At 38.2% G+C, this 25,353-nt stretch overlaps 1 long non-coding RNA gene across 1 annotated transcript; it reads left to right on the plus strand.

Annotated features, from left to right (window-relative positions):
* Positions 1 to 1,368: 1,368 nt before the first annotated feature.
* Positions 1,369 to 23,418, plus strand: LOC122152697. Its single transcript, XR_006164725.1, has 3 exons — positions 1,369 to 1,381; positions 8,619 to 8,628; positions 23,400 to 23,418. It is a non-coding gene; the product is annotated as an uncharacterized LOC122152697 (long non-coding RNA).
* Positions 23,419 to 25,353: the final 1,935 nt, after the last annotated feature.

Raw genomic sequence — 25,353 nt, forward strand, 5'->3', positions numbered from 1 at the left:
TAGAGGAAAATCCATCTGAACTTGGAAAAATTTAGCTAATATCATATTACCAATCCAACCATTAACAGAAATCACTACTCTTCCAAGACTTAATTGCATCTTATATCCAATTTTAGCACTTCTACAGTTGTTTTCTGTCTGTTCAGCTACACATAGACATAATACCCAAGTAAAAGGAAAAGTAACAGTACTTAGCACACTTACAATAGAGCAGGACCTGACTGTATATATTAAATATGTTTCAAGGACAAATCTGCCCTGAGATGTCACAGTTTAAGTGCAGTACAGAAGATTACAGACACGCATAATTAGGAAGCCAGCTAAGACTACAACGTGGCCTGCTAAGCTGAGCTCTTAGTACGCTCCTGAAGATGGATAGGCCAGATTTGTCTTGAGCTACACTAACACTCAGGGGCTCAAATAATTAAATAAAAGAGCAGCTTACAACACCAGCTGACAGTTACATTCTTCTTCCTTTCTGAGGGATACAAGTATTAATTTAATTCTTTGGGAGCAGCTAGGACCATAAAGATGCAAGCCTTCAAAAACAGTTCCTTTCCCCTCCCTGGCACTGCCAGACCACAGAGCACTTGTCTGGGCACTGCTGGCACCCTGGTAGCGTGGGTGGCAGCGGGGACTGACCCAAGACCTTTTTAGCATGTGCTGCCGTCCCAAAAGTCTGGTCTAGTTCTTCCAGCCCGTGCCTAGGAACTCTAATATTCTGCAGACCAGCCGCTAGAGGGGAATAAAGAGTCACACTCTACTGTGAGTTACCGCTTTGTAAACTGCTTGGCAGGAGGGTCTTGGGCATGGCCATCAGCAGGGGCTGCAGCTGGCTCAGCTGGCACCTCTGGGCCAGGCTGCAGTCCGATTGCGTTTGTGCAGACGTGCTGCATGCAGACAGCAAGGTTTTCTTACGGGCCGATACACCTGGAATATGCTTGCATACTCACTGCATAGTTACTGTGAGTGCTTGTACGGCTAACTATCCAAATTACTTGCGGGGGTAAAGTCATGGAGGCTCTGAACCACCAAGCATTTCAGCATGGGTTTTTTTAGGTAAAAACATACATTTTAGTTAGCTTGTTAGGTGCTTGAAGGTAAACATATTTAAATTGTATTGCCAGATGATAACATTTTCGGGGGGGGGGGACGACACGACGACAGAGCAGCCAGCAGAAAAGATCAGTCACAGCTAATGCTAGCCTAGGAGGGCTGATAAGCCTTAGCTGCCTATAAGATGCTCCTCCATGAAGTTATTGAAAGCACGTAACGTTGCAGGAGCCAGTCTAGACAGAGGAAACTTAGGACAACTGGTTTTCAAATGCTCAAGTTAGCTTTTGTATATACACCTTTGACTGCTCTGCTCTTAACAGCACAAGTTAGCACTAGTCAAGGATTCTCCTTACTCATCAGGTATCCCCAAAATGCACAGGAGGCTGTTTTCCAGGTTGCTTTTTATTACCAGAACATACCTAAGAATAAATAGAATTATGCTCAATGGGTATACCAGTAATGCCAACTTGCAGCATTTAAAAAAAAAAAAAAAAAAAAAAAAAAGTCTAAGTCAAAATCATCAGAACAGACCTTAAAATAGATTTTAAACCTTTAAATTTCACAGTTTCAAGGCCTCTGGGCCCCCCTCCTCCCCTGCCCCCTCCCCTGACACAAAGCTGTGATCTATTGTAACTCTTTTTTTATAGTGAAAGCAAAGATTCTGTTGTAGCCATTTGATTGCAGGAACTAGAGACAGAAAAAAAGTCAACACTGAACATAAAAGGAGTAATGGTAAAAAATATATGGGTCAGCAACACTGCTGTATCTTCTTTTCCAGACATAATGCGGCTGGATTTGAAGACAATACCCAGGGACAAGAGCTTAAAAACTAAAAATTTATCAACCTAAAGATTGCTATCTTCACACAAAAATCCAGGCAAAGAGGTATGTGTTGCTTTTTACTGAGAGGGAGGATAGCAATGATCCCATTTAATTTCCTGCAGCATGAAGCTTAGCAACTATTTGGTAATAATATCTTCTTGGGTGATTACTGCTTATACATGGAGGGATGTGAAATTAGAACAAGTCCTTGAAATATTAATGCCAATGCCCATTACAGTCCTTGAAGAGGAAGACAAGGACCTTGGACTGAATGTGCCATTGAATGCTTGCCCTTGGCAGTGTTTCAGCCATCACACACACATCTGATTCTTTCTAAAGGGAAAAAATTCTTGGCTTGGGATCCATCCCCTTGGGTTTGTTTCTTGTGGAAAATGCTGGACACAAGGTTACTTCACCATGGCTGATTTGCTTAATTGGAAAGAGAGATTGGTATTTCTGCTATGAAAGTAACTGGTGTTTTACATTTCTGCGTCTATCTGCTTTCATAAAGTTTCAAGTGACTTTCCTAAAGGGACATGTGTGCGGGTCTTCATAAGCCACTGCCTTGATAATGAGTTGCATTTTCCACCTGATACACCAAATTTTAGCCATACAGCTGTCTCCCACTAGCAATTATGAACTTGAAGCATTTAAAAGAATATGCATTACAATAAGAACATACATCAGGCAATTAGCAAAAAGGTAATTGAATTTGTCTCCTGTCCCAAAATAGAGGGAAAATCTTGGCTTGTTATTAGTAACATGACATCCCTAATAACATTTTAAAAAGTATTTTTAATCTAGGATTAATTTTCAAGCACTTGATAAAGTAATTTACATTTCATAAGCTTCATTGTCCTAAACAATTTTGAAATAAAGGATTATCTTCTGTAGCAAAATTGAAAGGCTCATTTGAAGACTAGGTTACCCATGTGCCTGAGCTTTTTTATGAAAAGACGTAGACAGTTATTTTGTTGAAAACCTTTTTCATGTAAATAGAGGAATGTATTGCCTATTTTACAGAAATATTTTAGGTTCAGGTATGTTCTTATCAGGAAATCTAAATTCCAAACTCTAGATATGAAAAATAATATGCAGGTTGGTACCAACTTACCCTCAAAAGAATAAAGCATGCAAATATAGGCCACATATACTATAGAGGTACTAATTCAGTGCTTAAAAACAACACTTCAGTTGACTATTAATTGTATTTTTAAGTGTTCTAGAAGTCAAGACCTTAATGTTTTTGTAATCATTAGCTGATCTGCTTTAAATCTTACTAGTGTGTTTACATGAATTGGACCACAGTTCTATTCACATCAAATTTGTGCACTGAGTCTTGAATGTTTTGTTCTGTGTGAAATATTTGTGCCAACTGACCCTTGTAGAATTATAGTGTATTTTTCATAATGCACTGGCTTTCTTTACAAGAACTATTTTCTAATTGTTAGGTAAACATTAATACATTACTTAAAAGACTGTAATTTATGGATTTCAGTATGTTATCAAAGATAAACATAAGAATTTTTTTTACATTTGTCTGTCTTTTGAGGCTTTTTGGCAAATGCTGTAGAGGATGGATTTTTAAAGAAAAGTGGGGATATTCACAATTGTGAGTTTACATAAGGACTTTTTGATGATGTCTAAATGATGGCACGGAAGCTGAAAAAGCATGGAGAGAAGCACAAAGATTAAGCAATTGGAAAACCATGAAGGGAAGAAACTGCAAGTACCTACGTAACTAAGATAAGCAGTGGGAGTGAGCAAAGCACTAGAATCATGCAGTGTACAACATTAATTCTCTGGAGACTGTGGAAACAATTGTAAACCAGGTATGATGGTTCATTAGAAAATTATATCTATCAAGCTCACTATACTATGCTATGCTGGCAGTTTTGTCAAAATGACAACATAAACAACACATTTGTCTACTTGTACCTAAGAAGAGAGGAAAAAGTTCCAAGAGGTTTGGAATCACACCTGCAAGGTGGAGCCTACGCCTCTAAATTTAGTAGGATCAGTATCGGGTTCACAGTAAGGATAAAGGTAAAAGCAACAGAAAGCCTGAAGCTTTTGAAAGGAATTTTGAAAACTTGTACTTCAGAAAACAGAAATACAGTGATCTGCCAGATTTGTTGGTGCAGCCTTTTCCTTAAGTAGCAACATGCTGCACTTCAGAAAAAAATGCATGAATGAACAGTCTGTTCAAAACAGAGGAAATGCAAGAAAGATAACAGCATTGTCGGTATTGCCAACAGATTGTGAGCATGTGCACAGATTGCTATTACTGAGCTTTAGACAAAGCACACTGGTATTTGTAACATTTTTAAAGGTTTTGAGAATCAGCTCAGATAGTTATTGGAGATTAAGTTGGTAGTGAACGTTCTTCTGAACAGTTAATCCACAAACCCATTCAGGGATGCAGTACCCCTCTTAAATGTTTTTCCCATTTCTTTTCCCCCTATCCACTTCCTATTTATCATTTATGATCGCTGTGGAAAGGTAGATGAGTGCATTATCTATCAAAGTAGATAAATACAGTATCTACTTCTTTATTGCTTATTAGTAAGGATGCTCTGCAAATTCAGTAGGAATGAGGGGGGAAAAGAAACAAAGATGACTGGATTTTGGTCTCTGGTACCTAAGCACATCGCATAGAACAATCCAGATGTTCACTGACAATGCATTTTCCTACCGTAAAATCATCATCTCTCTCTTTTCCTACTTTGTGCTGAGTTTTCTCTGTCTAGTCTGTAAAGGCCTCTTACACACCTCTCTTTCCCTTCTACCCCTTTGGCATAGATAAAGCATTCCTGCCACTGCAAAATTTCTTTATCTCAGGATTTACCCTAGCTACTCTCATCTCAGATGCTAACGTGGGTTCCAAGGATAGGAATCTCAGTTTTTGTTACTTTAGGCTTTGTTTGCCCTTCTGATCTGCCTGTGCTGAAACATCTGTAGTCAAGATACTTGTGTTTAAGGCTGCAAATCTGATGTTTCAGTTCAATTATAAAGAAGGTAACCAGCTTCAGTACAACTTTGTTTTAATGATGTTAAGAGATAGTACCTCAGGATTTAGTCTTTTGTCTCCACCAATGGCAAACTCTTGGTTCAAGAAATCACCATCCTAGCCTTTCTACTCAAGGTCTTTAGGACAGAAAAATAATTGTAGTTATCCAACACCAGCTCTATAGAAATAATTATGTTATTGCAGATGTCTTCTTCCACCATGAAGCTCCATTCACCTCTGCACTGATTGAAGTTGCACTGATTTTCAGGATTCTTCATTCTCCTTTCCCCCCACCATTCTTGACAAGAATTTTTCAATCTCAGTCACTGCCCTTATGCCCTGTTTGTGTCCTCTCTTACCTGATCCCTAGTCTGCAATGATCAAAAGTTTATATTCTGTCTCATTTATTGAAATATTAATATTTGGAATATTTCTCAAAATCATCTATTTGCTAACATCACAACAAAATTTTTACATCTTTTTAGTTTACAAGTAGGTGCCCAGTTGTTTCATTATGCATGACAGTAACGATGCTATGTACAAATATATTTCCTTTATAGAGTGATGATTGACTGGTCCAGACTGATGAACTGTTTTCTACTGCATTGCAGTTTAACAGAAATTCAAGTAGGATATACACTGGTGTGAGTTAGCAGTTACGTGACAAAATGAACTCTCATGTAAACAAAATTTTCTTCTTAATTTAAAAGTAGATTAGCAATAAGAAACATAAACCTTTTAGTTAGTATTTCTTGCTATCTGAATAAACTGATGTTTCAAATACAAATCCCTGTAACGCTATAACCTGCACCTTAAACCAGTACATTCCAGACAAAAACTGGATAGCATATGGACATCCTCTTCAAATTTTCATTCACTACATTGAAAAAATGCATACTATTTCAAAATTATCTGGTTCTGATTTCTGAATGAGGTTGAAATCACTCCTACCTCCCGTGTGGATATTATCTGAGGAGAGCAGGAGAGAAACTGCCACCTGAGAATTATGTTTAAAACATTTTAAATGTACTGTAAAGTGTTTGTAAAGTAGTTTTAAATGTTCACAGCAAGCATTTCATGGACAAAAGAAGGGAATGGAAATACTACAAGAAGACATTTTCCTTACAAGTACAGAACAGAGTGTAATTCAGTTTCAGTTCCCATTCAAGAAGCTTGAAAAACAACGTATCAGAAATGCAAATGTATACAATATGTTTAAAGACAAAGATAATGCAACTGATCTGGGTAGTAGCTAAATCAGGAAATTGACTGTAATTGTAGTTTATTTTATGAGAATATAATATAATTACAAGGCTGTTGAAAGAGAAGCTTATATACATCAAAATTACTGGATTAAGACATTACGTTCTTCGTATGAAATTCTGACCTCAGACTCTGAGGCAAAGGATAAAGTGACAGTGTGTTAATAGAGTTGAGCCCTATGGAGCACTAGAGAAAGCTGTACTGCCAGCAAAGTTCACAAGGGGTGCAAGGAAAGAATCGGAGTATCATTTCAAAATGAAGCAACACAAGAACCTGGGATGAAGGAACACCTCAGGCCCCAAAACACACCTTCTCTTTTTAAAGGTTTCAGATCAGCCTGCCCCCATGCCCACACTGAATGAAGGTGAAGAGTATGAGGACACACATGGCCTTCAGTGTCCAGCCTGGACTGGAGGATTAAGTTAGCGATAGGCAAGATGATCTCCCAACTGATTTGGAGATGCAAAAATAAGGCTGTTTTCTTAGTGCTCAACACTTGCAGAGCATAAGATTTGCCACTCTGTATTAACAGAAAACTACTCCTGATCCCTGAGAGCAAGAAAAGCAATGCTTGCAGATTTGCTTGAACATTAAAGTGACCTGTAAAAGGGTTAGTTCATAACTCCTACAGAATTTCCATTAGATTTGTAGAGTAAGTGAAATAAAAATTCTAACGTGACTAAGAAAATTTATGTGGAAGACAATGGTGGTGATGAGCTGTGGGATAAGAGCAGATGTGTTTTCTCATATGGCCTACTGAACAGTAAGATCAGAGAACATTTTAGATATAGTCCAAGGAGCATGCCAAGCAGAGCAAAAAAGATGCAAGCTGAAGGAATGTTAGGAGAGGGGTGATTACAGCAAAATCAGATACAAGACGTGTGCAAAATGCATGCTGCAAGAAGAAGTAGTATGCTTTTAAGTGGACTGAAACTGGGGTTTGGAAAGATAAATCGCAGGGGTTGATCTATCCTAATGACAAAAGTGATGTCCCTGAATAAAATAAGAATGGGAACATATAGATACAAGGTTCTCTAGTGGCAGACAAAACCAAATAGGTTTCATATGCATTCAATTAAGTTTTCCTAAAGCAACCGGACTGTGATTATAATTTACAGTCTGATATTAATATAATACCTAAAAGATTCTCTAAAATGGTACCCAACACTTTGGCAAGGTGACAGCCACAGTAGAATCACATTTAAAACATTTGCAAAACCTTTCAAAAGTGAGATCCAGGTGAAAAAAAGACAATTGTTACTTGTTACAAAGACATTTCCGAGGTCCTGTATTTTCTATCAGCACTTTTCTTATGTTTAGCTGAACTTTAGTCTACTGGATAAGGTAGGGAAGCTTTTCAGTTCTAAGAAATTTAAAATTTCTTAGGTCAGGATTCTAGAAAGAACAGTTTTCCTGTTCTGTATTAGATTCAGCCACAAGACTGCCAGGCATCAAGTCTTTAAGTTATCAGGTGAAAGAAGAGCTTTTTCATATAAATGTTACCTTCTATAAGCAGTTGAAAAAAGGCGTTCCCTTTTCCAGTTCAGAATTTCTAACAGGTGGGCAAAATAGAAATCTTCCAATCAACTATAATGTGCTAGGGGGTAGTAAGGATCTTTGGTTTACACATTTCTCCTTATATATAAAAAAAAAAATGTAGAATGGCACAGCTTAATATATTACAGAGAGGTTTCTGATCCTTCCACACACTCCAAAGTTTTAGCCCTTCTTATAAGTTAATATAGAGTGAATGTGGGTACAACTATGTAGATTTAGCAAAAATACAGATGTTCAGATTGCTTGGATCAGCCTTGTCTTACCCAGTTCTGCAATGGAGACATGTGTTATTACTTGAAATATAAATATGCAAAAAAACCTTAGAGTTTCAATTAAAGAAAGCCTAAAAATGAAAGAGTTTTCAGTCAGTACCTTTAATGATAACCCTTTTTGTCTATACATGAGGATATTTATATGCTCATTCCACTGAGTGTGACAGAAACTAGCCAGTAGGTAGGAAAGTGTTTGGCTTTCACAGGTGTAATTATCACTGGGGAAGAAAACATACTCTCTGCCCTACATTTCCCTCTTCTCTTTCCTCCAGCTGGCAATCAGCATGAACTTTCAGCTTGACAGTGAACAGCCAGACCAACAGTTTGTCATAGTTTTCTACTCCAGATGAGCATTTGCAACCTTTAGCTATTTAGATGCTATTATGCATATGTTAATATTTAATTATTCAATGTAATTAGGAAGTACTTATGGGTCTCCTTTGTATAATATGGTCATTATATTCAACCCTCTTTTTTTTTTCCTTTTAATGATGGCAGACATGAACAGTAGTTCTCATTGTTTTGTGATCTCATCAGCTCATACAAACTAATTTAGGTCAGGCTGCACTAGGTTTGGGTGCTCTTCCAAATTACAAAAAAGGACTTCAGTAGATTGAATTACTAATTTGCAACTGGAGAATTAATCCAGTGTGATTTAATGCTAAATGAGCCGGAAGGCACTGGATTGCTCCAGAAATTATTTGTGAAGGTAAAGAGTGGATTCTAGCTCCTGACCAAATTTGACTTCCTTCTTCAGAAGGGTTTTATCCAAGTTATATCATTACCATTAACATATATAATAAAACTTTCCACTCACAAGTATATGAAGAATCCTTGAGGACAAAGATGCTACCTGAGATGACTAAAAGTAGCAGATTTTGTTCCAAAGATTTATTGCAATTTCCCTTTTACTCATGTAAATGAATAGTGGCTATGGGGTACATAGAACTCTCCAAAAGGCTACAACTCACCCTCTATTGCAGAACCAAGCACTGACAAAGAACCACTCGAGTCTGCTCTCTGCATGTGAAAATCAATTCCAGAAATTAAAAACTAAGGGAGGACGAGGAAGTAGAAAACCCACCTTGTCCCCAAATCCTCAATTCCCCTACCTATTCCTATAATGACCCAAATGTTCCGTTCACTTCAGAAAGTTTTCTAAACTGGACCTTTTACATTTGCTGTTTTCCTGCTGTTGTGTCACCCTGCAATTCTTAGCAACTGTTCAAAACTGGTCTTAAAAACCAGAAGATTTTTCTGTGGGCAAGAGTTGGGGTATTGTTTGTTTTCTAAAGAAAATATTATAATTTCTTTAGGAAGCAGGTCCACAAATGTAAAATCTGCTACCCAACTGCAGGAGTGCTGCAAAACTGTAATAGATATATCGAATGAACATAACATAACAACAAGGAACAGGTACATGTATAACTGAATTGCAGTCCATATATAAGACACACAGTTCTACAGATTGGGTAAACATTGTTGAGGAATGCTTAAAAAAATGTGCTTGTTATTATGGTAGGAATTTGAGGAGTATGGCAGAGAATACAGTATAAAACTATCAGCAAAACAATGACTAGCTTATGAAATCTGGTGGAAGGTTATTCATAAATTATCAGAACAGGAAAGGTGAATCATAAGGCAAATTAACAAAAAGGATTTTTCAATCAAGTGGGATCAAAACTACTAGCACAATATCTACTAAATAGTTTCAGAGTCTTGTTTGTAAAATTATTTCAACAGGTAATATGGAAAAAAATGTAACTACTTATGTTCTTCATTGGGCATTTATGCATTTCTTTTAATGTGTATATAGGTTAATTTTAAAAACTTTTAAATCTTTTGAGATAAGTGCTCTCTATGCAAAGAAACACAATATTAAAAGAAATATAAATGTACATATATGACATTTCAACAGAACTACTTTTAGCGGCACAACTATTTTTAGTGGCAGTTAGATTTTGGCTTGTTGGGTCTGTTATATCGCAAAGCTAAACAAGTGTTGCATCCAGAGAGCAAGTAATACTTAGCAAAAAATACCCAACATCATGGAACATAGTAAAATCCTAAACATATATGCAAATGAGAGGGAAAACTCAGGAATTAAAACATGAGATGACAAATGGAACAAATTATCTTGGTCAGAAAAAGATTCACTACAAAATTCAGCATTGTTACAAACTCCTGGACAAAGAGGGACGAGTCAAAACAGTAAGTCATACAGATAGAAATTGCTTAACACAATTCACTGAAAATCCACAAAGACTGGAAGATGTACTGCGTTAGTATTCCCAGTATCTAATGAGGGAGCCAGGGCCAGTAGGAGCACATAGGCGGTTAGGTTAGCCTTCTTGTAAAAGAAGTCATAGAAACTATAAGATCAAATAGAAGCAATATTCAGATGTTTAAAATCAGGTGTCTAGAGAGAGCTGAGACCTTGTTCCTGAAAGTATTTACACATATGCTTAACTTTACAGATCTTAATAACTCATGAGCAGAGAGTCAACAGGAGCTGAGCAGTCGGCATCTTGGGAAACATGAGACCAGTCCACAGAGGGAGACAGGACAAACAGAAAAGAAAAAAAACAGGGCAAAAGCAAAAGAAAATAATTGATTTAAATATGTGCATAGGTACATGTATATATACATACATTTATTTATATATACATACATATGTACCCATATGTATATACATCTGTATATATAGATGCATGTATATATAATGCCCAAGGAATGAAGAAATAAAGAAGCACAAGATTACATGTCTGGTTATAAATGCCTTGAAAAAATAACACCAAAGCATAGTTCATTTGGCAAGTGTCCATATTCCACAGGCTAGGCCAACTATTATAGTTTGCTGTAGAGCACAGAATACCCTTTTCGGGTCCTTTTGGTTCCAATTCCAGGTTTTGCACAGGTAGTCCTCCCATACTTTTGTTCTAATATACATTTTGCTGGATTTAGTTCTTATATACTGCCCAAATTATTCAAAATCCTGGAAGGTAAGATAGAAAGAATATTCCCAAAAGCAGTGACAGACAATAAGTTTTACTTCTATAATGAACACACAGTTGTGTAGCAAAATGCTTATGATCAGATAACTTTTTTGGAGCAGGCAGAAATTGTTTAATTGTTTTCAACAATGCCATTCTTATTCACAGCGGCTCAAAGTGGGTATCTTCATGCTGAACTTCTATTTTGCATAACTTTAACACACAAAAAAAAAAAAAACTTCACTCAAGTCTAAAGTAGAAATTTTATGGTAATGGTTGCTTTTGAAGTAGTTCTATGTTAGTTCTAAATGACCAGATACTATCAGTTCCAAAATGGGATTTTGAACATTTGAAGTAAAGAAAGAGCTTTTTTCTGTTGATGCCAGCGGATGTGCAAAACCACAAATGATACAAAATGAATATTGACTGTGTTTCATTAGATTGTGGGTCAGGCCAAGCTCAGGTTCATACTACTATGTCATAAAAACATTGAAAATTAGGGCTAGAAAAGTTTTTGAGATGTCCTTCATGTTATTCTTTGATCCAAAGGCAGAATCAACTACGTCTGTATCACTTGTAACATGTTTGTAAAATATATTCCTTAAGACTTGCAGTGTGAGAGACTACACACTTTTCTTCTTCCAGCTCTTCACGTTATGATAGAAAACATTTCCTAAATTTCACTTGTTTTTCACTGCTATTTGAGATCTCTCACACAAAAGACATGGAGGGAAAAAAATCCCCATCCTCTTTGCAGCGACACTCAATATACATGAAACTCATTTCTAGTATAAAAAATATATGTTTGTTTTCTCATCAATAAAAAAGAAAAAAGAAAAGCTGTTAAAAAGGTTTAACAGCAAAAGTGTCCTTAGAGTAAACATTTTTTGAACAAGTACAGTTTTCTATAGAATATTCAGACAGCTAACAATGCTGTTTCATTCTAAGAAAGCATGTTTATTCTTTGCTTTTTCTTCCTTTAATGATTCTTGGCTCTCTAAATCTCATTGAGTCATTATGCTGTCACCATTTGCTACACTGTAGGGATGAAAGCATGTATTCTTTATCACCATTATCTCTGTATTCTGTTATTTTTTCAATAGGTATCCAAGACCATTCCAAAAAGGGAGGAAGCAGAGTCTTCCAGTCCTCATGGGGAGGCTATATTTTAGCCAGATTTCCATCTCTGCATTTCCCTGAGGAATCCCATTCAACTATTTTTATTAGCAGCAAAGAAAACTAAGTATTCAATATTTCTCCTTTTATATTTATATGCATGCCTTATCTTCTTTTAAAGCTCTATTTTAGGATTCTGTTCTCCATCTCACATCCAGGCCCTAAAACTTAGAAGATGAGTTACAACCCTTTTCTTGATATGTTCTTGGATTGAAACTTTAGAAGTTCTGACTTCTTAGTTAAGAAGTCATGTTATATTCATGGTTCAAGTAACTACTGTAGGCAACTACTCGATGGCACTTGACTGTGGCTAGCAGTCTGGGACATCCTGTTCCTCCCACTTTTGCTCATTGTTACGCTTTTTCTAAGTCCCTTTACTACAGAAAATGAAATCTCTTAACTCCCATGCAGTTCTCCAGGGCTATTTGAGGACTGAAAGTGTGTTACTAGTTTCAAAATGGCATTCATCTTTCTACTGTATCTTGTTGTTGAATTGTTTTATCTAGAAGTGATGAGGCATTCAATCTTTATTCTATCGTTGCTTTTCATTTGACAGTCTAATGAATTTGCTGACACATCGACCACACATTTGAAGTCAATCGTAATAATTGGGTAAGTGGTAGGTAATCATGTTGTTGGCATGTAAATAACTATGTGTCTCCATTATCTCTGATATCCATAGAAGAGCAAAGAGGCCAACTACTTATGGTAAGGTCAAGTTCAAGACTAGTGCTTTCTTGAGCACACTGGCTTCATCCACACTGCTAAGTAGCTGCAGTGCACCTTGGTGTACCACTTACCTTGCATCCCTTCACGCCTGCACAGAGTCCTTCTCGTGAAATCCTTCCTGGTGAAAATCATGCAGTAGAACGCAGCCGGAGGTATCCCCATCAGAAAGAGGGAGTTTAAGTCCAGAAGATCAATAGCCACTTGTTAGAGACACATGGTTCAACACACCTGGCATGACCAGAAAGCCCATCCAGAATTTTCAGAGGCAGACAGCCATATTTGAGAATGACTCAACACGTCCAACACCTTCAGGAAGCCTATGGTGCCTATAGGCCTTAGCTCGTACTGATCAGCTGGTAACCAGTCTGGGGTCAGCGTGTGTGGAAGCTACATGTTGTTGCCTGAGGCCTTCATCCAGGGGCAATTGATTCAGCAACCAGAGTAATTTAGGTCAGAGGGGACATGAAAGCCATGCTAACTGCAAAGTTAGATCGGATTGTTTAGGGTGTTTTCCAGCAGAGTGTTGAAAATCTCCAAGGATGAGGATGGCTTTCACATCCTGTCTGGGGCAAACTGTGCCAGTGCTTAAGGTGACAAATGTTCTTGCCCTAAACACTGGTCATGCTATTTTATCTTGTGCTTCAGCTCTGCACTTCTCGGAATAATTTGGCTTTGTTTCTGCAATCCCCTTCTCTCCTGGCTGAGCAAGCTCAAATCCTTCAACCTCACCTTGTGTGCCATGTGCCCCAGTCCTGCCTTCCCCCTGCTGCACTCTCTGTAGTTTAGACGTCTCTTGTACTGGGATGGTGGGAGGGTTTGAAACTGGACAGAGTACTCCAGCTGTGGTCTCCTGAGTGCTAAGTAGGTGGCATTACTCCCTTGATCTGTTGTTTACACTCTACGAGAGCCCGGTATGTGGTTAGCTTTCACTGCAACTGCTGACTCAGGACCAGCTTCATCACTACACTCCCCAGGCCCTTGGCTCCAGGACTGTCACCGAGACAACCTGTTACCCCAGCCTGCTCTGCTGCTCCACATAACGGACTTGGCATTGCCATCATTGAACACTATGAGGTTGACATGGGATCATTCCCATGGATGGGAGGATGAGTTTCCGTGATTGCTTATTTGGATTTATTCTTCTATTGCACTTCTTTATTTTTTAAATGGTTTAATCACATTACTTTTAAAAAAAATTCTTCCTGTACCAATTGAATTTTGAAGTCTCTCAGTAAGACGATAATCCTTATTTTTTTCATGTTCAGTATTTCACCAAGATGGAACTGTCTACCTCAGTGAACACACTGAGATCTTGGTGAGATCAGTGGAAATTCTGGTTTTCAGTACTGCTTGAAAACCTGGTCATAGTGAGCATGTACAGCTGTCATGTAAGGCCTCTGGAGTCTATGGAGTTGCTCCAGAAAAGAGTATGACCCATAATAAAACTGCATAAACATTATTTTTTTCTACTACTACATATACTTTTAAGAAAAGGAAACTTCCAAATGACAGCAGGTCTTGCTTGAGTACAAAATACAAATCATCTGTGTCTTCTCAATGTCACAGATCTTATCAGAGAAAATTCTACCTCCTGTCTGGCAATAAAGCCTTTACAGTAAGACCGTTCAAAATCCTTTTTGTATTATACATGGCAGAACACAGATGCAAGATGTGATATTGACAGTGCCGCATTTTACCAGAAAAATCTTGTAGAAATTGTTGTAGCTGGTTTTATATTTGTAGCCATTATGCTACATAAAACCTTACCTCAGAAGCTTTTTTGCTACATGCCTAAACATAAAGGCTTATAGTAAAATACTCTAGACTCCTTAAAACACAGCCCTGCAGGGACTCACCAACTCAGCTGATAAGTCTGGTTTTCAAAAATTACTTAAGCATTCAGGGGCCTAAATCTTATTATTCTTCACTCAAGGCTTAAGTAACTTTTGATCCAGTGCTTGATTTAGACATGCAAAACCATGCGTAATAATTCCACGTCCAGTAAGAGGCTACGGACCATGCTGAAATCCAGATTCAGTTCTGTATCATAACTTCCATCCAAAATAAACATCTTGACATGCTGGATAAGTACCATTACTGGCATTTCAAAAAGGTGGAATAAAATTGGAGTTACCAGAAACAGCAGCAAATCAGTTAGAGCCAAACACACCTAGTCTTAAACTAACTACCCCTTTCTCCACTGTTTCAATACAGACAAGTAGAAATATCTTTGCTAACACTTACACTGCAAACAGCACAAGAGGCAGAGCCATATAAGGATAGTGTTTATGCCTCTGGAACCACTGGACCAGCAGATTTCTAGTCTACTGAGGCTCCAAATGCACTCTTTTCTTTTTCCTTGCCAAAGGCAATAACACCAATCTAATCCAGATGTACATAGCTGTCTCTACTGCAAAGAACAAAGCTCTAGCTTTCATTAACCATAGTCAGCTCTAGAAGACGCTCCCCAAAGGAGTCTGAAAAACTGGAACACTTGATGCAGTTTCGATTTTGCAGCTTTATGTAATTGCTTATCAGGTCTTCTCAACTGACAAGTCACAATGGTTTTTCAACCTTTTCAGAGTTTATAAAATGCCATCCCTGAGCTGTTTCTGAGATAGGTAACAAGAAACTTAAGCTAGTGCCACTTACTTAAACATAGTTCCCTCCAAACTCCTCTAGGGACAAGGCAACATGACAGTTCAGCTACTTCCATTTGAATGACTTCCTTTTACAACCACTGAAATTAAAAACAGTAAGAAACAGAATTTTATCCCTGTGTTGGTTTTTTTTTTAATTTAAGCTTAAGGTTTGAACCTTGAAACATTCTTCAGAGAGTAGAATCTGAAGGAGCAGACATGTCTGAGATTTTTGAAAATACTGTGCAACAATGAAAAAACATTATTCTTTTTTCCTAGGATGGGTGACCACTGATATTTTAAATGCTTCACTAAAAATACAGGCATTCACTCCAAATACCAGTCCTACATACAATTTTTGTGATTTCAGTCCCAGGTACTTAGTAATTCATGGTTTTCAGTAGTCAACAGTCCTTCTCTTCTAAGGAAATTCTTAATATCTTCTTTATCACAGAAAAAACAAACAAACAAACAAACAAACAAACAAAAACAAAACAAAAAAAACACAACAGTTTTCCCACATAAGATAAAGCTATTTGGTGTTGCATAAATTCCAGTGGGAAAAAAGAAAAGTATCAGCAAAGCAGACTCCCCCACTTCCTGGAATTAAAGTTTCATTCAGTACCCAGAAGCTCTCTATTATTCACATTTCTTTGGTGCTTCATTTGCTTTTGCTTACTGTAATCCAATCATACAGAAGTGTTGGGGGGAGGACTTGGGGTGATTTTTGTTTATATTTTATAAATACATTGTTTCCTCAAGCACATGTCCTTCTACCTCACTTTTCTCATTACAAATTCTGAAGAACTGTTGAAAATGAATTGCCAAATTGTCCTTTCTTTGGATACCAAACAGCCATGTCAAGGAAATTTCAGGAAGAATTAAGTTAAACAGTCCTAAGAACCACACATTTACAGTTTCTGGGGTTTTTTTGTTTGGTTGTTTTTTTTTTTTTTTAATTAATTTTGGAAATAAGAAGTAACTAATGCATTACTTTCACAGTAAGTATTCTGCAGTGACATAAAAGCAAATGCATATTGGCAATATAGTCCTTTTACTGATTCTTACCTTGAATAAAGTTTCTTTGGGATGCAATATAAAACTTTTTTTTTCCTCTTTCACAACTTTTATATACATGCATCTAAAGAACCCTAAATTAGTAAAAAGTAGAAGGAATGGTTTGTTCCAGGTACATGTCTTAGAGACACTTTTTTCCAAACAAATTAAAGCAATCATGCACTTTAAGGCTCAGCCAAATCTTAATTTAAACCACTGTCAGCTTGACCACCTGAGCCTGGAAGACACTTCTGCACAGCAAGCATCCTCAAGGGCTCTTCAAAATACTTGTCACCAACAAAAAATGGCAGAAATCCTGAAACATATTTTCTTTTCTGTTATGATTGTGGGTGTGATCCTGCTCCCAGAAACCACTTCAGCATTAACAACATTATGGAAATCAGCTATATATATAGGTTCTGAGTAATATCAATGGCTAAAGCCTCCATATCCTTCTTTGCAGAATTACAAAATTACAATTTATACAACTTAGCCCAAGCCATAATAAGACCTCAAAGTTATGTCATTATCTGAGCAAATTTTATGAAGAAAAAAACCCACCCTCAATGCACTCCAAAACCTATTCAAATCTACAGATATAAGGAAGATTAATTTGTTGTGCTAATTCTTCCATAGTTGTTTTTCCTCCATGTAGCAGTAATGTACATCATAGAGTCCGTATTTTTCATGAATATACAATGTTCTGTGTACTTGCCTAGCTTCCAACCCCCACGTAATGTGAGACTTCAACTTTGAAATGTTTTATACTGCCATTCTCTTCATTCTTTTAGTTTCATCAACAGTAGTGAGCTTTCTCTCATCTTCTCATTCAAATGAAGGCTCCTTCAAAACCACATGAGGCCAAAAGAGGTCTTGCTGCTAGCGTTACTGGGATTTGAGCACGACCTCTATCTAAAGAGTTTACTCATCTTATCTCCCAGCTTATCTCCCCCTCCTCCTCAGCTACTCTCTTCTTCCTCACAGAGTTAAGTAATTTGGAGGCATATGAGAAAAAAAGATTCTTTATGCTTAGAGAATGAGAACACGCTAAGTAATTAATACACTGATGTAAAACTTTACTTGTCTTGCTCACTATGTAGCCATAATACAGAAATGTTGCTGAACGTATTTTGTTGCAAATGACCCATTTTTTAGAACATTTAGGTCAAAGCAGAGCTAATTATCACCAGAAGAATTACAGACTCAGCGAATTGCACAGCTTCTCTTTTGATAGCTTTGGAATAAATATCATCCTAATAGTTAGCCTGAAGAGTATTGACAAGGGCCTGACTTGGCATGTCTGGCCCATGTAAGCCCTTATTATAGGAATAATCTATAGTTATGTGGTAAAATAATTAGGGTTCAGCTGTTTCTGGAAGTTTCTGCCAGAAGAACTGAATGATTCAGCAGCGCACCCGCTCTCCCAGTCGGTGCTTCTGAAAAGTTCAGAAAGTTCAGAGGATGAGGATCTTCCTCTCCCAATTGCATGTAACTATATAGTGCTTTACTGCTAGTAAAATCGGTAAACACAGGTGGGCTGGACTCCCCATCTGCTGGAGGATGACCTGGCTATAGCACCTCACTCTCAAGGTTGTGTGTGAACCCTGATTGGACATATGTGTTCTAAGAAAACTCCTGCTGGTGAAATATGCAGGAGAATATCTACTTTGTGTTTCCAAGGAGGATAAATCACTTATTAGATAATGATAAAGACTTGCATAGTTTTGGGGATGCCCCAAAGCAGGCAGGCAGGCAGGCAGTTGACTATGGAATTTTACTGTTGCAAATATCATGCAGGTTGCTTGGCATTGAGAGCATCAAAAACTACAGATGTTTGTAAGCAGCACTTACATACTTTTATGTAGTGAAAGAGAGAAGAGAAACAGAAAGTCCTTAAAGGTTGAAGGAATGGTATTAATCACATTTTTCAGATGCTGAAGCAGGAAAGACTCCATGCTTAAAGTAAATACTTAAATGCATGTTAGTGATTGGAAACTGATCCAAGACTTCATAATTCCTTGCCATGGTCATGAACTATCCTCCTTTCCTAACTTAGAATCCTGTAATAGGACAGGGAGACTATAACTAAAATTTCCACACGGATCTCAGAATGATGTGGTATCTAGAGGCCTGAACAACAGCATGACTATAATGACTGTAAAACAATCCTTTAAGATTATTATGGTGCTTTTTATTATCCTCAGGTAAAACTTGTTAGGGATTAGTTCTATTGCTGCTGTTTCAACAGAAACACTGATTTACTCCAATTCTTCCAGATTATACACAATTTAAAAAAAAAAAATATTTGGATAGTTGAGATATCTGAGGAGCTATGGTGGTACAAACACAACATGAGCAATAAGGTTCACAGTGAGTGGGAGCCAGCCAGAGAGCCTGTCATTAGGTGGTTAGCCGAGACATTTATATATTCAAGGACGTTTGGAAAGGAGGTTAGAGAAGAGGAAGCTCTGAATATAAGCCAGAATCTCTGAATAACTGATCATTTTGTCAGTAAGATTTAAATATAACTTGCTATACACTGGGATTGACAGTTACAGAGAAAGGTCTCTACAGCAATAACTCAAGCCAGATTAGACAAATACATGGTGAATTGAACAAATGAAAGGCTGTTGCTTTGACAGTATTAAATACTGGAACTTCATGTGAGTATGAAAAAATGTGCACTGCTCTTATGACTGGAAAATCATAAATGAAAAATCAGGTTTGTTTTTAAGAATTGGAATTTCACTTCTGTTCTGAAGGAAGTTTATGACACCATGAATATTACCTCCTTCATCTTACATTTTATATACATCTAGATGAGAAACTTAAAGCTATGTCTTTACAAAAGGTGCAGATACCCTGGTGGGATTTTCAGAAGTGTTTTGATACCTATCTGGCATGCAAATAATTTGGACTAGGCTTTAGAAATCTTAAGAAGTGGTTGTCTTCATGATTAGGTATCCAAATACAAATGTGTCATAAAAGGGATTTAAGAACTTTCTTTCCATAAATCAGAAGAACTTAGGTGTTCACTATAATCAGAGTATATCATGGCTGGCTAACAGTACAGAAGCATTAGTTCTGTTCTCAGAAGTGGCTGATATACCTGGACAATCAACATTTGTTGACACCAGTGACTAAATGAATAGAAGCCATGTTGAATGTCAGAATCCAAGTCCAAAGCTGGATTAATTTTGTTGATTGTTATCTTAATAGCAGTTTTATATATATATAAAAATAATATATAAATATATAAATAAATGTATAAATATATAAATATACACACACACACACATATATATATACACACTGATAACCCAGCCCTGAATCACTTTTGAAAAATATTACATAATTTCTGATTTTCCTTTAGGTAACTACAACTTCAGTACCTACACCAGGATATCAATCACTAAGTCCAAAGCTGTTACTCAGAATGGCTTATAAGTCTCCCTAAACTTTCCAGATGCCTCCCTTCTGGCTGAAAAATCCATTGAGCTACTGCAGTCCTGCTCTGGATACACCTAGGGCTGATAGGCAGATATGCTGGAGCCTCACTCTTGTCTAAGTGCCTCCAGGATCTGGAAACAAAGCAGGCCTGATCCAAAGCACATACGTTTATAACTTCTAACACACACAAGACTGGGCCACATGCTGAAGGGGTATAAAAATCTCAGAGTTTTTGGCCTGGCAATTGAAAGTTTTTAGTCCAAACTAAACATCGTATCTCCTCTGCCTGAAAACAGTTGAAGGTGCTTATCCCAGCACTGCAGACCAGTGGCCTGGCTGTGCTCTAGATGAGGAGCAATTCTTTAACTCTCCTGCTGAAGCTACACAAGATGCACTGGACTAGCCTGACTGCAAGCCAGAGGAACTTCAACACCATCTCTGGTCTGTCCTCCTACATCTTCATGCTATTATCCAGCAGCTGAAACACTACACAGCTATAACTTCAGTACGCATATAGCAGATTATTTTTCAGTAGTTTGACTAACATCCATGTTGACAAAACATCTTATTTCCCATAGCAGCATATTTGAACAGTCCTGTATATGATCCAAACAGCCAATTTCACAAGAAAGTGAATCACATTTCTTCCATTTCACCCCACCTTATTCAAAGCAGACCTACTTCCATGTATAACTTTGAAATTATCTGGTGGAGCTTGTATTTCTGCACTGCACCAACAGCTCTGCTCAGTGACATACATGACCAGTGCTGAATAAAACAGAAAATGGTTGTGGCTCAGCATATTTGAAAAGCCTTCAGCAACTGTGATTTTCTTTCCTTTGAACAAGAGCAGAGTCCATTTTCCATGCTGGTTTATTATTTGGATTCCCCATTGAGTCTGCTTTAAGGAGGGTTCACAGGGAATATTAGTGTTTGGAAACAGGGAAATAGGACTTGGAGAGTGGAAGAACAGTAGAATGAGTTTCTCAGTTTATATAAAATTTTCTTTGGAGAAAATTTTGAACTGCTTTGAATTTTATTGAAATCCTGATTATAATGAGGAATATATCCTCATTCTTTTGATCTAATGTGGCCTAAAGCAAATTTAAATATTAAGGATACCTAGGAACAAAGTAGGGATTTCCACTGTTTTTTCTGCCCTTCTCATTCAAACTTAATTACCATTCTAAAAAATGATATAAGCACATGTCCCACTTTTATTCTAACTGGTACAGAATATCTGTTTCCTGTTTTTCTAGCAAGGAGAAAGACCATCAGTAAAGCTCCTAATTCTACTTTAATATACTGAACTGTATTTTTTGTTATAAACTCATTTAGATCATATCTAAACTCCAATGGAAATGGGATGTATTTTTACCACAGTCTCAACAAGGAAGCACTTCGATTACCCCTCCATCTTCAGAGTCCTCTTCGGCTGACTGCTCAGGACGGGGAGAAGTGCTCCCACAGGAAGCTCCAAGAACTGTGGCCTTCAAGAGAGGTGTTGAAGACACAACAGGTCCATAACATCAATGTGACCGGAATCTTAATATTTACTGTTCCTCTGAAAGGCATCTCACCTGGCCTGAATAAATGAGTTATGAGTTTATTAAATGAAAGAGGAAAGGAAAAAAAAAAAAAAAAAAAGAGAGAGGAGAGAAAAAAGTTTTAAAATACCGTTTTACACCTTTCTTTTTTTTTTTTTTTTTAACTGAACAGAACAGAGAGACACTGATTATTTCTGACATTAGAAATAGGAGCTATGATTAGGTAGGGAATTTGTATTTCTTTAATGATAAGGATTAAGACTAAAAGAGATTCTCTTTCTTCTCATGACTGTTGTATGATTAATATACAGATAATGTAGTTTAGTCCCACGCTACAGTTTCAAATACTAATGCTTTCTCTCGAAGTCATGGGAACTAGTCCAGAAATTAAAGCCTACTGTCTGTTCTGTCTGTATCAGGCCCACAAATGTCCTTTAAAACTGGCATGATTATAATTATTTCCCTATGTTTCCCAAGCTACCAATTTTCCAGGGTGTGCTGTCAAAATTCCAAACACCTACCCAACTTCTTAATATATAAAAGCTTTATGTATTTTCCTAATTCAGAACAGCATCTAATATATTACTAAACAATCAAGCTTCACTTTGTCTTGAATTTGAATTAAACTGTCACTCAATGTGTTTTGAAATGTATTACAATATGAGCAAGTAGCACTGATCAGGATCAGACATTATTTTTGTCTTAATCTGGGTGGTACTTTGTCATTAACTTTTGTGATGATGCACTGACTTTAGTTAATGCAGTACTGATGTTAATTTGCTTGCAATCATGCCCTGTATTGGTTTGATTAGTCCTACTGTATAGCTGGTTGATGACAAACCCCCATTGATTACATGTGGTCTGCTTCTCATTTCCAGCCAAGCTTTCTGTCTTGAGACATGAATAGTTTCATTAATTAGGTGAACTAAACACGTTGACAAGCATTCAAGCTAGTCCAGTTCTGGCATAATAGTCCCAGTATTATGGATTCAGTCTCTGTAGTCAATGAAAATTTGGTTATTCATTTAAATGAAAGCAGAATCAAAACCTATTGGTGTTCATTTTATTTGATTATGCTCCCAGAATATATCCAGTACAATTTCCTCCTGCTTTTAGAGGCTGTTATGCTTCACAAGGAAAGACACCAATTATTTATTCCAGATGTTAAAAATCCCTCCTGCCCTGATAAAGAAATCTAAATAACAAAGCCAAAACATGACTAGCTAAAGCCTAGAGCTTTAAAAAAAGCTCTGGATGTATGTCAAAACAGTGAAAAGTTACACTGAATCTTCTAAAAGGATGCAGTTGTTTAATAACATATCAATTTGCTAAATACTCAGAAAAACTGAAATCGCATTTTCAGGACATTTCACTGCTGTGTTGATACTGATCAGTACTTGTCTTATCTTGGACTCCTTCTCAGTAATCAGTATCTATTTTTTTTCCCCTCTGTCCTGTCTTGTTCTAGAAATGCATTTTCAAATATTTTCACCAAAATAGGGCTATAGAGAATTTTTGAATGCTACCTTTATTCTCCCGATTAAAATAAATGGAAGAGGCCTCCCATCTGTCTCATGACTGGAAATAGGCATTTCCCCACCAGCAGCATTTTAGTCCATTAATCTGCTTTAATGCAACCCAAACCATTAGTATGTTAGACATGGCAGAACCTGTAGCAACACTTAATTTTCCTCTCAGGGAGCAGCAAGAGCAGGTCCACTCCCTGAAGGAAGACAAGCTGGGACCTGTGGCTGAACACAGCCCAGTGGCCTTGCCCTGGCAGGTCCAGGACAACAACAGGCTCTGCTGCCAGTCCAGGGATGATCAAGACAAGGCAAAAAGTTGAATCAGGCACAGAGCCCATCCAAAGAGTCCAGCCAGAAACAGCAGAAGATGGAACTAGAGACAAAGCTACCCGTAACACAGGTTTCAAGGTCCACCCAGGAGCTGAGGCTGGAGACAGGAGCTACCCAGGCCTGAGCTAAAATGCTGCCCCAGACGCATGGCCAGCGGGTGTGGGGGTTAGGCTGGCTGGGGCAATTAGGGCCTTTTAGTGCCCTCAGAACCCTGGCAGCTCTACAGAGGAAAATACATACAGAGGTGGGTGTCATGGTTTGAGCTCAGAGGGTAACTGAGCACCACACAGCTGCTCACTCCTCCCTTCCCTCCCAGCAATGAGAAGGGACAAATGAGCCAGGCTTGGGATTCGAGATAGGACTGGGAGGGGCAGATCACCCATTATGGTCACAGGCAAAAGGCAGACTTGTTAAGGGAAGAAAAAAAAGAACATACATTTATTACAGACACTAACAACATGTAACAGAGTAGGACAGTGAGAAGCATTGCCACATCTTGAGAACACCTTCCCCCCACCCCTCCCTTCTTCCCGGGCTCAGCTCTGCTCCTGGTATCTCTACCTCCTCCCCCCGGCGGGGAAGGGGCAGGGAATGGGGGGGTGCAGTCAGTGCTGCTGCTTCTTCTATCTTCGGTGGGGGGAGCTTCTGGAAGTTCTCCCCCTGCTCCATCATGGTCCCCGTCTCACAGGAGAGACTTCTCCACAAACCCTCTCCAACATGAGTCCCTCCCATGGGCTGCAGCATTTCCTTACACTGCTCCGGTGTGGGTCACCAACATTCTTCAACCTGGATTCCCTCCCATGGCTGCAGCCCTTCCCGAGCTGCTCCGGCGTGGGACTCCCCCCCATGCTGCAATCCTCCCAGCGCTGAATTACAGCAGTGGGGTCTACTTTTTCCCACAAGATCCCGGCGTTCTTTGGGTGCAGTCACCTTGATCAACCACGCTAAACGCCTCACAGGCCATAAATCAGTGTCTGCTCCACCGTAGCTCTCCATGGGTGGCTGAGGGGGCCGCCCTGCCATCTCACCACAGGATACAGGGGGGTCTCTGCTCCGGCACACCTCCCCCCTCCTTTCTTCCTCCGTTCCTCCACTGACCTTGGTGTTTATGCAGCTGCAGCAACTCCTCCTCACAAGTCTGACTGCACGTCACCATGTCCCTTCTGAAATACATTATCGCAGAGGCGCAGCTGATTTGCTCTGCCTTGGTGCAGAGGTGGGGTTGATTTGGAGCTGGGGGAGCTTCAAGAAGCTTCTCAGAGGGGGCCGCCCCGATAGCCCCCTCCCCTGCTGGCAAAAAATTTCACCACTCACTCAAACCCAGGATGGGGCAGGGGGGGGAAATCAAATACTCTCTGGGAAGGCAGTTTCAGAGAATTAAGATTTCCATAAGCCAGAATAAAGTAATTATTAGTAATTCCACATCATTAGTATAAGCATCATCTATCCTGTTTCTGCATGACATAATGAGCTATAAAATACTGCAATCAAATACGTAGTATAAGTAAGTTTATGAGTAATATTTCAAAGGAAGTGTCTTAACTTTCAAAGATTATCTGACACATACTTTGATGTGAGGCAAAGATACATTATCTTTTTTGAACCATGGACTCAAACAGTGCCTTATATGACCTCTGAAGTGTATCATGCTCCTTTTGCAGACTTTTTGACTTTCATATCATGATGGCAGCAATACTTTCTCAAGAAAGATGAGAAATTACTGAACACCCAAGTGCTACTATGGTGTAATTGATATATTTCTCAGAATTTGTTTCAAAGCATTATTTGTTCCCATTGTGTACAGTGATCAAGAAAATAATTCCTTGGACTTTATTTCTGATGTATTCATGGCAGCAAGTCAAGACCACAGAAATGAAGAGACTGAAAAAAACAAACTTCACTTACAATGGTTGAAAAGCAGGCCATA

Source organism: Tyto alba, unplaced genomic scaffold, assembly GCF_018691265.1.
Source record: "Tyto alba isolate M040663 unplaced genomic scaffold, T.alba_DEE_v4.0 Super-Scaffold_9, whole genome shotgun sequence".
In the NCBI taxonomy this organism is placed as follows: domain Eukaryota; kingdom Metazoa; phylum Chordata; class Aves; order Strigiformes; family Tytonidae; genus Tyto; species Tyto alba.